We start from the raw sequence: 12,993 nt of genomic DNA on the forward strand, positions 1-12,993 counted from the left end.
TTCATCTCCAGTGAATTGTTTTACTGAAATGAAAAATAGAAAATGTCCCTCTGATTATTAAACTAATATTCATGTAAGTTTGCTCTCAGTTTTCCGGCACCTCGTGCACTCATGAACTCGTAAAACATGATATATTGTGTATTTATATAAGTTTTTTTTTTTCTTCTTTGGGCTGCTATTGCAATTGTTTAGGAGATAGTGTTTAGATAGACAGCTTCAGTTTGTCAACCGCGGCATATTTGGCTGGTGGTGGTCGGGATTTGGAGGAAACGAACCTCGGCCAAGTGAACCTCTCAAACCTTGACCTTTGCCTCTTTTAACGCCCACTCGCTCTCTCCCCACACACACACACACACAACATGAATATATTTACATACGGACACATGCTGAGAAAGATTTTGAAGCCTCATATGCAAAAATAAGAAAAAATCTGTGATACAGTGCAAGACACAAACATACACGCCCACATATTGAGCATGTCTCTGTCACACACACACACACACACACACACACACACACACGTACACTCTTTGGCCAAGTGACTGCATCGCTGAGGCCATGACCCCCTGTGCCCCCGCCCTCCCCTCCTCCTTCTTCATCTCTCAGGCTGTCTGTCTGTGGGCCGATAGGGAGGTGAGGGGCGGAGGGGGGGTTGGGGGGGTAGCGGAGCAGGAAGAGGACTGGTGATTAGGATGGGAGGTGGAATGGGAGGGGGGGTGCCAAGTGGGGCGGAGGGAGGAGGGGGGGTGGGGTGTGGGTTGACTATACCTCTGACCCTCTGTCCCATTCCGGGCAACTACACTGATACTCCAAGAGAGAGAAAGAGGGAGAGAGGGAGGCCCTACAAATATTTGTGATGGATCCACACCCACAGACTAGATAGCGGACGTGCACAAACACACACACACACACACACACACACACACACACACACACATACACAGAGCTGAGATGTTTTTGAGATGTGTTGAGCCATGTGTTTTTGTGCACACAGAAACAAATACGGTTAGATGACATGCTTTAGTGTCAGTAGCAGTGAGTGTTTGTTTAAAAAAAGTGTAATTTTATAGAATATGGTCAACTTTAAGTGTCATTATTATTTATTATAATATTATTATCTCAACAAAGAGTACCGTCTAGACCTGCTCTTCGTAAAAAAGTGCCCTAAGATGACTTTTGTTGTGATTTGGCGCTATATATATTAATAAATAAATTGAATTGACAACTAATGGAAGGATTGCTGTGAATTTTTTTACTGACATTCGTGATCCCCAGTGGATGAATCCTATTGACTTTGGTGATCCGCTGACTTCTCCTCTAGTGCTACAGATCAGGTTCTCATTTGTAGTTTTGAGTGAAATGTTTCCACAACTATTGGATGGATCGCAATCAAATTTGGTTGCCATTCGTGTCCTCCGCAGGATGACTTAAAATCATTTTGGTGATCCCTTTTCTTTTCCCACCCGCATCAGGTCAAAATCGTAATTTGTCCAAAAATTTGGTTTACAAAAAAATACCTTCAAAACGAATGATATTGCTGTCAAACTCAACTGTACTGTCTGTTTAGTACTGATTAGCAAATGTTAGCATTCCAACATGCTAACATAAGATGTTGAACATGAACAATATAGTTTTTCTGATACTCTACAGTTAAACAATCTGCTTTTTGAAGGTTTTTCGACATACTTAACCTCCCTTTTTCTCCCTCTTCTCTTCAAATTGAAGATTTACTCTTTTATTTACTTATTTATTTGACTGTGTGGGTTAAAACCTTTACCTACGTCAAGCATGAATGCTTATTCTTGAGCTTGGAAATAGTACTTGGGTTGACTTTTTCCTATGTTGCGTTTAATTGCATTGTGTAATTCTGGATTGTGTATCACGATTTTGTATTTCACATACATACAGCCCCATAAATTTGTGGTTTCTGTGTTCTTACATATGAAAAACTTAAAACATTGTTATCACGTGACTGCAATTCCATATTAGCTCACATGATAACAAGTAATACATCTTCATGACAACTGAACCATTTTTTCGGTCAAACAATAAAAATAGTGTTTAAAACAAGTGTGACTGATATTAGACAAGATGGTTTAATAAAACTTTGTCATCAGTAAATCCCTTTTTTGGCCATGTACAGTCCACTTGAGCCTGCACCTGCAGTTTTGCACCATATCCCCAAATGGCTTTTCATCATTTCTGTGGAAATGTTTTCTTGTGCAAGTCTGTGCACAAGCAAGTAAAGATCCTTAAAAATGAGACAAGCGAGACAAGCTTTTTCAGATGTATCCACTTTGAGGGAGCGTTCTCGAAAAAGCTCAGTGGTCGAAAGCAGCGGCTTAGTCTAAATGAAAGACCAAAACTGGGGGGGAGAGAGGAAAAAAAAAAAGTGTTTTCAAATTTATCCGCATTAATGTGGCTCGACCACGTGACGCCGAGTGATTGGGCTGAGCCAGCAACTCTCTCTACGTGAGCGAGTGAGCGAGGCCGGATGCGAGAACAAGTGAGTGAGTGAACGGTAGTAGTAGTGTGAACAGACGGGTGAGGAAATGGGGTGGCAGGCATTCAGCGGGGGAGCTTTAGAAACGCAGGTGCCTTAATTGTCCTCCAATAAAGCCTCGGCGAGTGGGCAAACCTGTGAATGAGTGTCTGATAAAGAGAGGGATGAATGAGGCACACGTGAATAAATGAATGAGTGAATGAATGAGCAAACGAGTGCCTGGAAGAGTAAGCACTCTGTGGGGTAGCAGGAGGAGATTGTGGATATAGTGAAGGACTGGAGGGTGGGGTTGAGGGGGGGGTAGGGGGTAGGGGGGGGGACAAGTGATGTGATGTATGGGAGGTAAAAAAAAAAAAAAAAGCCCAGAACTAGAGGAGAAGGGAGGACAAGGAGAAAAGGAAAGAAGCAGAGAGAGATGGCGAAGACACGATAGAGGGAAGGTGGGTAAGAGAGAGAGAGAGAGATGGAGGGAGGGGGGAGAGGGGTGGGGTGCAAAAATCAGGATAGAAATGGAGAGTAGGGGGTGGTGGTGTTGGGAAGGGGGGTGGGGGGGGGGGCAGTTTTAGGCAGGGCTGTCTCAGACAATGTGACATGGCACACGCTATTAATTCTGGCTCAGCGGAGAGACCCTGCCTCACCATCTGCTCAGGGTCAGGGGCGTTCGCTGAGGTCGGCGTCACATCTCCCCCCCCCCTCACCACCACCACCACCACCACCACCACCCACCACCAACCCACCCACCTACACACACACACACACACAAAATCATACACACGCATACACCGACTGAATCACCCCCCCTCCCTTCTATCCTCGCCTGGCAGACACCCGGCCAGGCCCGCGTGCATTTCCATAAAACAATTGCGAGCCAACCTGCTCCCGTGTCGGGTGGGTGGGGTTAAGAGGGGAGTGGACGCCGGCTAGCCTCCCTTAACAATGGCCTGTCAGATGAAAAGGCCCTTGGTGAACTTGATATACATTACAAAAGAGCCACACCACGGTAGGCCCCGGGCCCAGCCTCGGCGACCTGCGGTTGAATTTGAGCTTGGCGTTCATTCGTTTGTTTGTAGTTTCACCCCCACTGTCCCCCCCCCCATCCCAACCCAATCCCACCTCCTTGCTCTTAACTCCACCAAAATTACATACACACATACACACACACACACGTGCGCGTGGCAGGCTGGTGTTACGTGAAGTTTGTCGGCTTTCAGTGCTGAAACGATTTACAGAAAAGCAACTGACAATTTTGACAACGGATTAATAATTTGAGTGATTTACTGATTGAGGAGTTTAGTGATAATAATGTCTCTACTCGCTACAGAGACGCCCCTGTTTCTTAGGAAAGCCATTGCGTGCAGGAGCTGGCAAAGCTACAAGATTTTGGGTCCCTAATTCTGTTGGTGCTTAAGGTTGGGATTAGCACTAAAACAAGAGAAGATCAGACGGCTGTAAGAGGTATCACTGTGTCAACAAATGACTTCCTGTCTTCTTTACTTTGTCTAACCTATCCCTCCCTCCATCCCCTCCCCGTCCCCTCGCTGCCGTCGCTTTTATATGAAACTAAAGAAGAACTTTCTTGATTTCTTTGACCTCCTTGGCGTGTTTGTGTGTGCGTTCATCAACCAGGCATATAGATGGGTGAGGAGTTTAAGCCCCTCCTATGCCACCCCCCCTGAGCTAAATCCCTTAATCTGCTCTCGGACACGTCTGGAGGGCAAAACAAACAAATAGGATCCCCCTCGTCCTCCTCCTCCGTTCCACCACCGACTCCACACACACACACACACACACACATAGATCCCCCTGAGGCCCCCCCCCCCCCCCCCAAGCTCCATCACCGAACATGACATCACTGGAAGGAAAGGGTGACATTAACCCTCTCAAGGTTAATGAAGTGTTGTGACCGTGGGGACCGGAGATTCAAATCACGTATGACTCGGAAGCATCCTCACAAGCCCTGCAAAGTGGTCAAATATTACCCACAAAGCCAGGTGAGACAACGCTGTGTAGTTCAGTCGCCTCTCTAATAAAAGAAACCAGACATCAATCACGATATTAAGGCTTGTAAGCTTGTTAGGCCTCTTTTCTTGTGCACACGCGTTCTTATGTCGTCCATAAATGTGTGTCAGGTGGTCTGAATGAGGGTTACTGGCCATTAAATTGAAAGTGTTTGTGTGTGCGGGGGGATGTTCGTGCAGAGGTCAAAGTTGAAAGGTCGGGAGATCAACACGAGGCAGTGTCATTAACAGCAGCTGGTACGTCAGCTGACGACCTCGAGGGGAAAAAGTAAGAGGGTGAGAAACAGAAAGTTGAGTGCAAAGAATATATATATATTAAAAAAAAAATCTAGAAATAAGCCCGCCGCAACGAAAGACAACGAGCGAGCCAAAACACAGTTTGAGGCCAACAGAGAAACGTGTATCTATTTATATACCATGTGTATGTGTCTCCGTTGTCTGTGCTCAATCCGGCCTCACCCTCTCTTTCCCCTTCTTCTGCCTATAAACCAACCTTATTACCTTTAAATAAAAACCACCTTCCTGTCTTTTCCAATTTCTCTTTTTCTTTCCGTCCATTTTTAGTCACTCTTCCTCTCTCCGTTGCGGGTTACCTCTGATTCCCGACTGGGTGGGAGCAGTGATGGGCCAAAACAGTGATGTCACTGCTGTTATTTTCAAAAAGGGTGAGCTCATTGGCTGAAACCACAGAGGAGCTGGCATCCAAGTGTCAGAGAACGAGCAGCCGGGGTTGCTATTGGCTTCGTTTGTATTACATCTGGGGAAAGGATCTAGGACAAGTTGTGCTAGCTCTCAATCTATATCTATTACTCTGTTTATTAATCTGTCACACTTGTGTCTATTACATGGAGGAGTTATAAATGAGTAGGGAGTCATTAAGAGAAAGAAACATAATTAAAACTTGGGGACACATAGAGACACTGAGACCACAACAGACAGCAAGAATAAATAACACAGTTTTTCAAATTTTAGAGTCTGGCTCAGAGGCCTCAAGGAGTCGATATGGGAGTGCGGAGGCCAGCAGCCACACGCTAGTTGACCGTGACATGGAAAGAGTGACACAGCTGTGCAAGTTGTGCCAGATGACTGATAAAACACAAACTGCTCCTCCGATGCTTCCATTAAAGTCATCGCCGTACCATTTCCTGTTGACTTTCACAGGAATTTATAACGAAAAATCCACCTTACACACTTTTAGAAAAACATTTAGATTAACGGGGATTTTTTTTTGTAGTTTGGTGCAGTGATAGTTCTTTGTGCAGTGATCCAATATGTCAACAGTTTGTCATATCAGAGTATTTCTAGGTGATGAAGTTTGATAGAAAACTTTTCTACGCTAAATCCTAAATGCTAAGGGACTGTATGAAAATTATTGGGGTGGGGAGGGGGGCAAAATTTTATATTTCATTTGATAAAAAAGCAAAACCTTCCCCAGTATTATTAATATATATTTTTGGACACTCCGTCTGACTTATATAGTTTATATATTTATGGAAAACATAACAAAATGGAGACCATTCCAGACATTTTTTAAAGTAAGAGGAGTTAAAGAAATGCGATGTTGAAATTTAATTAAATTATAGACTACCTCAAAAAAATGATTTAACTAAAGTGATAGTTTTACTTTCTGTTATGATACAAAACACAGCTGGTGGTAAAAATAGATGCGTTCTCAGGATAAAGTTCAAGCACTAATAACTATAAAGATCCACATCTATTCTGTTTCTCAAAACTCACATGGTGGTCCTTTTACTAGTAGTTTGAAGAGAAAACCAATGTCAAAACACACGTTTATGACCTTTGGCGCACACAAAAGACAGCTTTTGGATGTAACAATTTGATCTTTTGTGTTTTATTTTATTCTACAATTAATCTCACACAGGCAGAATAAAATAAAATATACATCAGGGGTCAAAAAAAGGTTAAAAGACCCTTCCCTGCTCCTCTCAAAAAAGACAGACTACACACCCTCCATGAAAAAGAAAAAATCAGTAGCCCTCCCCATTTTCTCACCTATCCTGCCCATAATAATTTTTCAGCAGTCCCTAACTGTCATGCTTTGGTGTCAGTGAACAGCATTAACAGCATTATTTCCACTTTGATCTCACAGTATAAAGAATTTCATTTAGGTAGTTTTTGTTGAAAAATCATATATATAATTTTATCAACTGACAATACCTTCATTGTAGCCACAAAATTGGGGAAAAAAAAACTTTGGGAAACTGGAAACTTTAAACTCTCACCACTCTACCTACACTTGCACTTCATATGGCTGTTCTCTGTGGGTTGTCAATGGCATTCTGGGAAATGTAGGAAATCACAAAAATAAGTTAAAGTTAACTGTTTCCACAGTCAATGAACTTTGAACCTCAGCTTTTAACCTCATATGAACATAGACAAGTCTTTAAAGTGCTCAGAGAAAAATGTGATATGATGGAGAGCTCCAGAATAGCTACTAAATGGACCTTGTGATGAGATTTTTTTTTTCCCCTACTGCTGTTTCTAAGGTCAAGAATGAACTTTTATCTCAGTTAAATTAAAGTAGATGAGGCCGGTCAGCAAAAAGAAAGTAAAAAAACACTTAATCAGAAAGCAACACCTGGAAACCTTTGAACAGCACAGACTGGTGTTTTGTATTTGAGGGTGGAATTTCCTTTATTGTAAAGGAGAACAGTTTCTTGTATACACATTTTAATCTAATGCAAACATCCTAAATTGAATGATATACAAATCGGTTTGTGGAAGGAGAGTTAGTGGAAGTCAGGCCTATTGTGTGTGACATGCACACACAGTGGCTGCCAAGGCAACTCACACACACACACACACACACACACACACACACTGTGGGCACAATACATGCCTACAGCAACAGGCAAAAAGTCAAGAAAACATCTATAAATGCATTCATATAGACACGAATGCGGAATATGTGATTTTCTGCTTTCTGGATATTCATGAGACTTCTTCCTCTGTGTGTCTGTGTGTATTAACGGCCAACATCTGTGTGCCAGTCAGCCTATCTGTGAATGTGTTTGCACGCCAGTATCCGCATGTGTGTATTTGTGAGGGTCAGTCTGGGCATCAGTCCAGACTGCTAAGAAGAAAAGGAGTGAGTTTCACCACAGGAGGTGGGTCTGGGCACTGTGCCAATCAGCCTAACACACACACACACAGAGCCTGAGGCAGTGGCCCTGTGCTGTTGATGCCTGCAGGCAAGCCTGACCACTCGCTGCCCCCGCAGACACACCGAGGACAGAGAGAGCAGGAACGGAAAGGATAGAGGCAAGAGGAGAAGAGAGGGGAAGCGGAGGGAAGAACTGCGGGGGAGAGCAGAGAGAGGACAAGCTGATAAGGCGGAGAGACGGAGAGAGACACGGAAACAGAGGCTGATAATGATAGATGTAGGAAAACAGAAAGAGAAAAAAGGAGCGAATGAGGTGCTGGGATAGAAAGAAAAATCAGGAAAGGGAAAAAAAAGATGGCAGTAATCAAAATAGAAAAAAAAAGGGAAGAAAGATGATTGGGTTGGGTTTTAAGTAGGTGTGTTTGTTGTGGGAGTTTAGGTGAGGGGGTCCAGAGACATGGAAAGAGGGGGGGAGGGGGGGGGGGGACAGGACGAGGAGAAAAGATAGAGAAAGGAGTGGGAAAACAGTGGAAAAGGATGAGGAGAGTGTTTTTGAGAAAGGAAAGAGGGGTGACAGACACAGACAAGGGCTTCGGGGATGGTGGAAAAGGGATAAGATAAAGGAGTGCAGACAGGGGAAGTGTGTGAGTGTGTGCTTTAGGAGGACAAAGAGAGGGAAAGAGAGATAGCCAGTGTGATCTAAATTAGCAGTGTGAGAGCATACAAAGCATCTTAATTGAACTCATAGAGAGAGAGAGAGGAGAGAACTCGTATGCAAGACAGGAAAATATATGAGGCAAGAAATTAGATAAAGAAAGAGCGTGCTGTACAGAGACACCCAATGAACAAAGTGAAAGAGAAATTAAGAAATATTTGAAGAACAGAGAGACTAAAATAGAATAATTTTCTTCTTCTTTTCTTGCCCTTCTTTGCAGTTTGTGCTGTCTCAGCTAACGTAGGTATCAGGGGCTTGCTAGCCTGTAAATAAGGCATAGCAACGCCTTTGTAACAGCTAAAGCTAGCTTGAAGTTGCCTTCTCTGATTGGTTAGAAAGGGGAGACTCGCTTAAAAACTTGAGAAGCGGATATCTCTGTAGTGTTGTCGGTCTGTTCAATGAGCCTAGATAACAGAGGACTTTGACAACATCTCTCTACTTTGAGATATATGATATACAGCATAGCCCATAAATGCCCTGGCAACTGAAAGTGATAACTTCCTCTCTTGCTTCAGCAAACATCAGCTACTTTACAAGAAACAGGCTTGATAATGAAGATGAGGAATGTGTGATATGACTAATAGCTCCAGAACAAGCAAGTAAGGAGACCATGAGTTGATATTGATTCGTCAAGCTTGATAAGTTTTGAAATACTTGGCACACTTTCTACAATTTTCCTAAGAATGAACAGTGACGCACGTATTACACGATATCTGATACTGTAGAGAAAACTGGTTGATGCTTGAATGTACTTTATTAGGAAATTGAGAAGCTTTTCATCATTGTAATTTATGATACACTGCACCTTTTTTTTCCCTCATCTTGCATCTCATGTTTATTTTCTTTATTTTTCTCACAGGCCAAGCAGTAATTTAATTGTCATATTTCAATGTCATGTTTTCATTATTGTCTGAGCGTCCTTGATAATTTTGTTGTTTTTGAAAATTACATTAAAAATATGTCTCAAAAAAAGCACCAAAAATCTGCAAAGAAAGAAAAAAAAAAATCTCAAGAGAGATGCTTGGCATGAGGAGGTTTGAACTCCCAACAAGGTCATCGCTGTTTCCTTAACAGCACCAAGTGTCAAGCGCAGCTTTTGTTCTGTTGTTGCTCTGACTGCTGTTGCTTTCACTCCTCTTTTCTCCAGTACAGGCAGGCAGGGAGAGTGGGAAGACAGATACAGCAAGACAGGCGTGCTGAGAGAGAGAGAGAGAGAGAGAGAGAGAGACAGACAGACAGAAAGAAAGAGTGAGACAGAGGAAGAGAAAGAAAGAACGTCTGTGTTGGTGCCAGAGTGAGGTATAGGGTTTCCTGAGACTTGTTTTCCTGACTTAGCCGTTCTGTAAGCCCTCCATCCACTTCCCCTGTTACACACACACACACATACACACACACAGACACACACACACACACAAAACCCTTGCCTCTCCTCAAATCACACTACATATCGCGGGAGATAGAGGCTTTTGGAAAACTGAGCCCAGTTCCCTTGGGCTATTCCCAAACCCATGCTCCGGTTACACCACCACGTTCCAGAGCGCAATTCCTCAGTGTTGGGCTGAGTTTACTTAGGCAGATGCCTCTCTCCTCAAAAACGCTGCACAATCACCCCCAGAGCACTTAATCTCTGTTATTGGAACTCTGGTGCTATCAGTCGCCTTCCATCTAAATATTATTGGAGGCAGAGATAATAAAAGTTGCAATAAATATGTGAAATAACATTGCGAGTGCACAGCAAGCCCACTTCCTTGGCAGTTTACATCTGAAATGAATGTGTTAATATGTGAAGTGTGCATATAACCACTGGCTCAATGGAACATCTTAACAAATGTATGTTTTTTTAAAAATTTGTAAGCTTATAAAATAAAATTCTCCCTGAAAAATTGAATGTAAGTCAAAGTTTAATGTGACTGACATTGGAAAATGCACGGTCAATAAAAGGACCTTATAGTTCAATGACGTGTTTCATCTCAAAGCTATTAAAGATCCATCATGTTAGTTGGCCATCAAGTTTAAATTGTCTGTGGTTTATTTGTGGCTGCATCTGATTGCCAGCTCTAAAAGATGGCTGAAAATCAAAAGGTCTGGTCCACCATTGGTGCAACTGAAGTTCAGGTGGGACCAAAAGGACGTGGCACTCTTAAGGCCTGGTGCATCAGCATTTAAAACGGCAACGTTTCGCGACAAGGCTATTCCATCATTTGGCCGCGATTAGTGACTGTTCCACACAAAATTTTCACATCAAGTTCAACTTTGGTGAATTTTCAACCACAGACCAGTTGGCAAGCCTTTTTGATAGTGCTGAACTTTAAGGGAATCCAAAATGGTGAAAACTATTAAGTTAATTATAGCTGTGTTGTACCATCCACTGGTATTGAACCTCCTCTGTAGGAGTCATAACTGCTCCACAAAAACAGTCTGAAGACGGTTATGAGACAGGAGTTGATCGTACAAATACGATAATGTTTGAACTTATTGTCCTGTTAGCATCCAAGCTAGCTGACAGTTAGCAAGAATGTCGCATATTTCATTGATTGACATGGTGAACAATCCCAAGAACAAAATGCCAGGGGGGAGTAAACGGCCTTGTACAGAGAAAATTGGAGGCGATATTGTGACTGACCTAGCTAGCTAGCGTTTTAGCACTTAGCTCATCAGCTACAGTTCCTAAAGCCTCAACAACCAAATCCTGTCAGGTTTTTTTTAAGCGATGGTGCCGTGTTTCAACATCTCAGAAATTAACCAGTACGATGTCATTATCAGCGATAGAAAAAATGTTCAGAATTACAAAAATATGACTCAGTAAACTGGAATTATTCTTTAAGATGAGGTAAAAATGAAGTATTGGATAGAAATGCTTTGGCTAATTACTTTCAGCCCTTGCTGTCTGTGGTGCATGTGATATGTTCCACACTACATACTGTAGGTAGCGGAAGGAAGGCAGACATCACTGTGCAGTAGTGTGCATTAGGAATCCAGAAGCCACAAGTACAAGTTGGTTTTCCTTCTCTCTTGTCTTCCCCCGCTTGCCCCCAAGCCAAACCACTCTTTCTGATACCTCAGCCTCTGTCCAAATGATTCATTCAACCATCCACCCACTAAAGAAACACTGAAACAAAGAGCGAACGCAACATAAAACAGCCTATACTTTTCCAACCACATGCCTTTGCACACAGACTAGCACACCCACACACACACAAACTGTAAAATTTGTGCACCAGCGTGCATACCCACAGCACAAAACAAAAAAAAAAAAAGAAGAAGACATATTTACTCACCCAGATATACACACATACCAAGTTACACACACTCTTGTTCACCATCATTCCATCCACACACTCACATGCATCCTCTTTTCCTGCAGCCCCGAGGCAACACCATTCCTGCCACCGCAGGTCCCGGCCCACTTCCAGCGCAGACCTGAGATGACATCATTCCTATACCCCCCCCCCCCCCTCTCTGCACCCATCCTAGTCTAACAAAGGGCTGCGTTCCAACACAAATCATCCAACCCTGTCCTTAATGACAGGGTAGAGCTAAGTGATGCCAGGGGGCAGGAGCGCTGGAGGTACTTTGGTCTGGGATGCTGCCCGCTCAGGATTCCTCCCTGAAACATGTGGTTTGTTCTCTCTCTCTGAATGGAGCAAGAACGGAGAAATGGATGGATGAGGAGAGCAGGGAGCAGGGAAAAGGGAGACCACAAAGTAAGCTCATGGCCCAAAGGGAGAGATCATTTGGAGCTCAGGTGGGATGTGAGTCGGCTTTCATCTTGGGGTGGCTTTCTTCTGTGGATGGCATTAAATAGCAGAAGTATACCCTTTGGACAGAATATGAGGATGAGGTTCACGCATGCAATTCAATCGCTTTTGCAAATTTCCTACTGACATCAGTGCATATGGGCGCTATTTAATCCTGTGGTTAGGTTTAGGGTTATGCACATGACATGACCAAGGTTTATTTTTGACCCTCCATTGCACGTACAGCTGAAGCGAACAAATGTAGGAAATAATGAAGTTCTTGAGCAGTTGTGGAAAGAAAATCCTTTCCAAGGCTTTAAAGCTATCCAAAAGGATATAATACAATTTCTTTACTTGAAATTTATGACGCTGTCCTCGGCAAGCTTAAATATTCTGAAAACCTGACAAGAAATCAGAGCTAATTTTGAGTCTTTTTAGACAAGTCTGAGTTAAATCTCATGTCATTAAAAACAGGTACAACTGCAGTCTCGAGTTTTGTAGAAACAAGACTCAAGTCTAGTCTCAAGTCTTGTTAGTCTGGGACCCTCAAGTGAAGTCTCAAATCCTTAAGTACAAGTTCAAGTCAAGTCTTGAGTCATTTATGACAAGTCAAGTCACAAATAATTCAAAACAAGTCCAAGTCAAGTTTAAGGTATTCGACACAAGTCCAAGTTATGTCTCAAGTCTTATAATAATGAGCCTCAAGTTATCTCAAGTCCGGAAACGCAAGTCTAAGTCAAGTTACGAGTAATTTGTGACAAGTCCAAGTCATTTTAGACAAGTCTGATTCAAGTCTTGTCATTAGAAATCTCAGCTCCAATCTCAAGGACAAGTCCAAGTTAAGTCCTGCAATAGCAAATCTCATGTCAGGTCTAATTTCCTTGCGGACACGTCCA

Source organism: Thunnus thynnus, chromosome 22 (assembly GCF_963924715.1).
Source record: "Thunnus thynnus chromosome 22, fThuThy2.1, whole genome shotgun sequence".
Taxonomy (NCBI): Eukaryota; Metazoa; Chordata; class Actinopteri; order Scombriformes; family Scombridae; genus Thunnus; species Thunnus thynnus.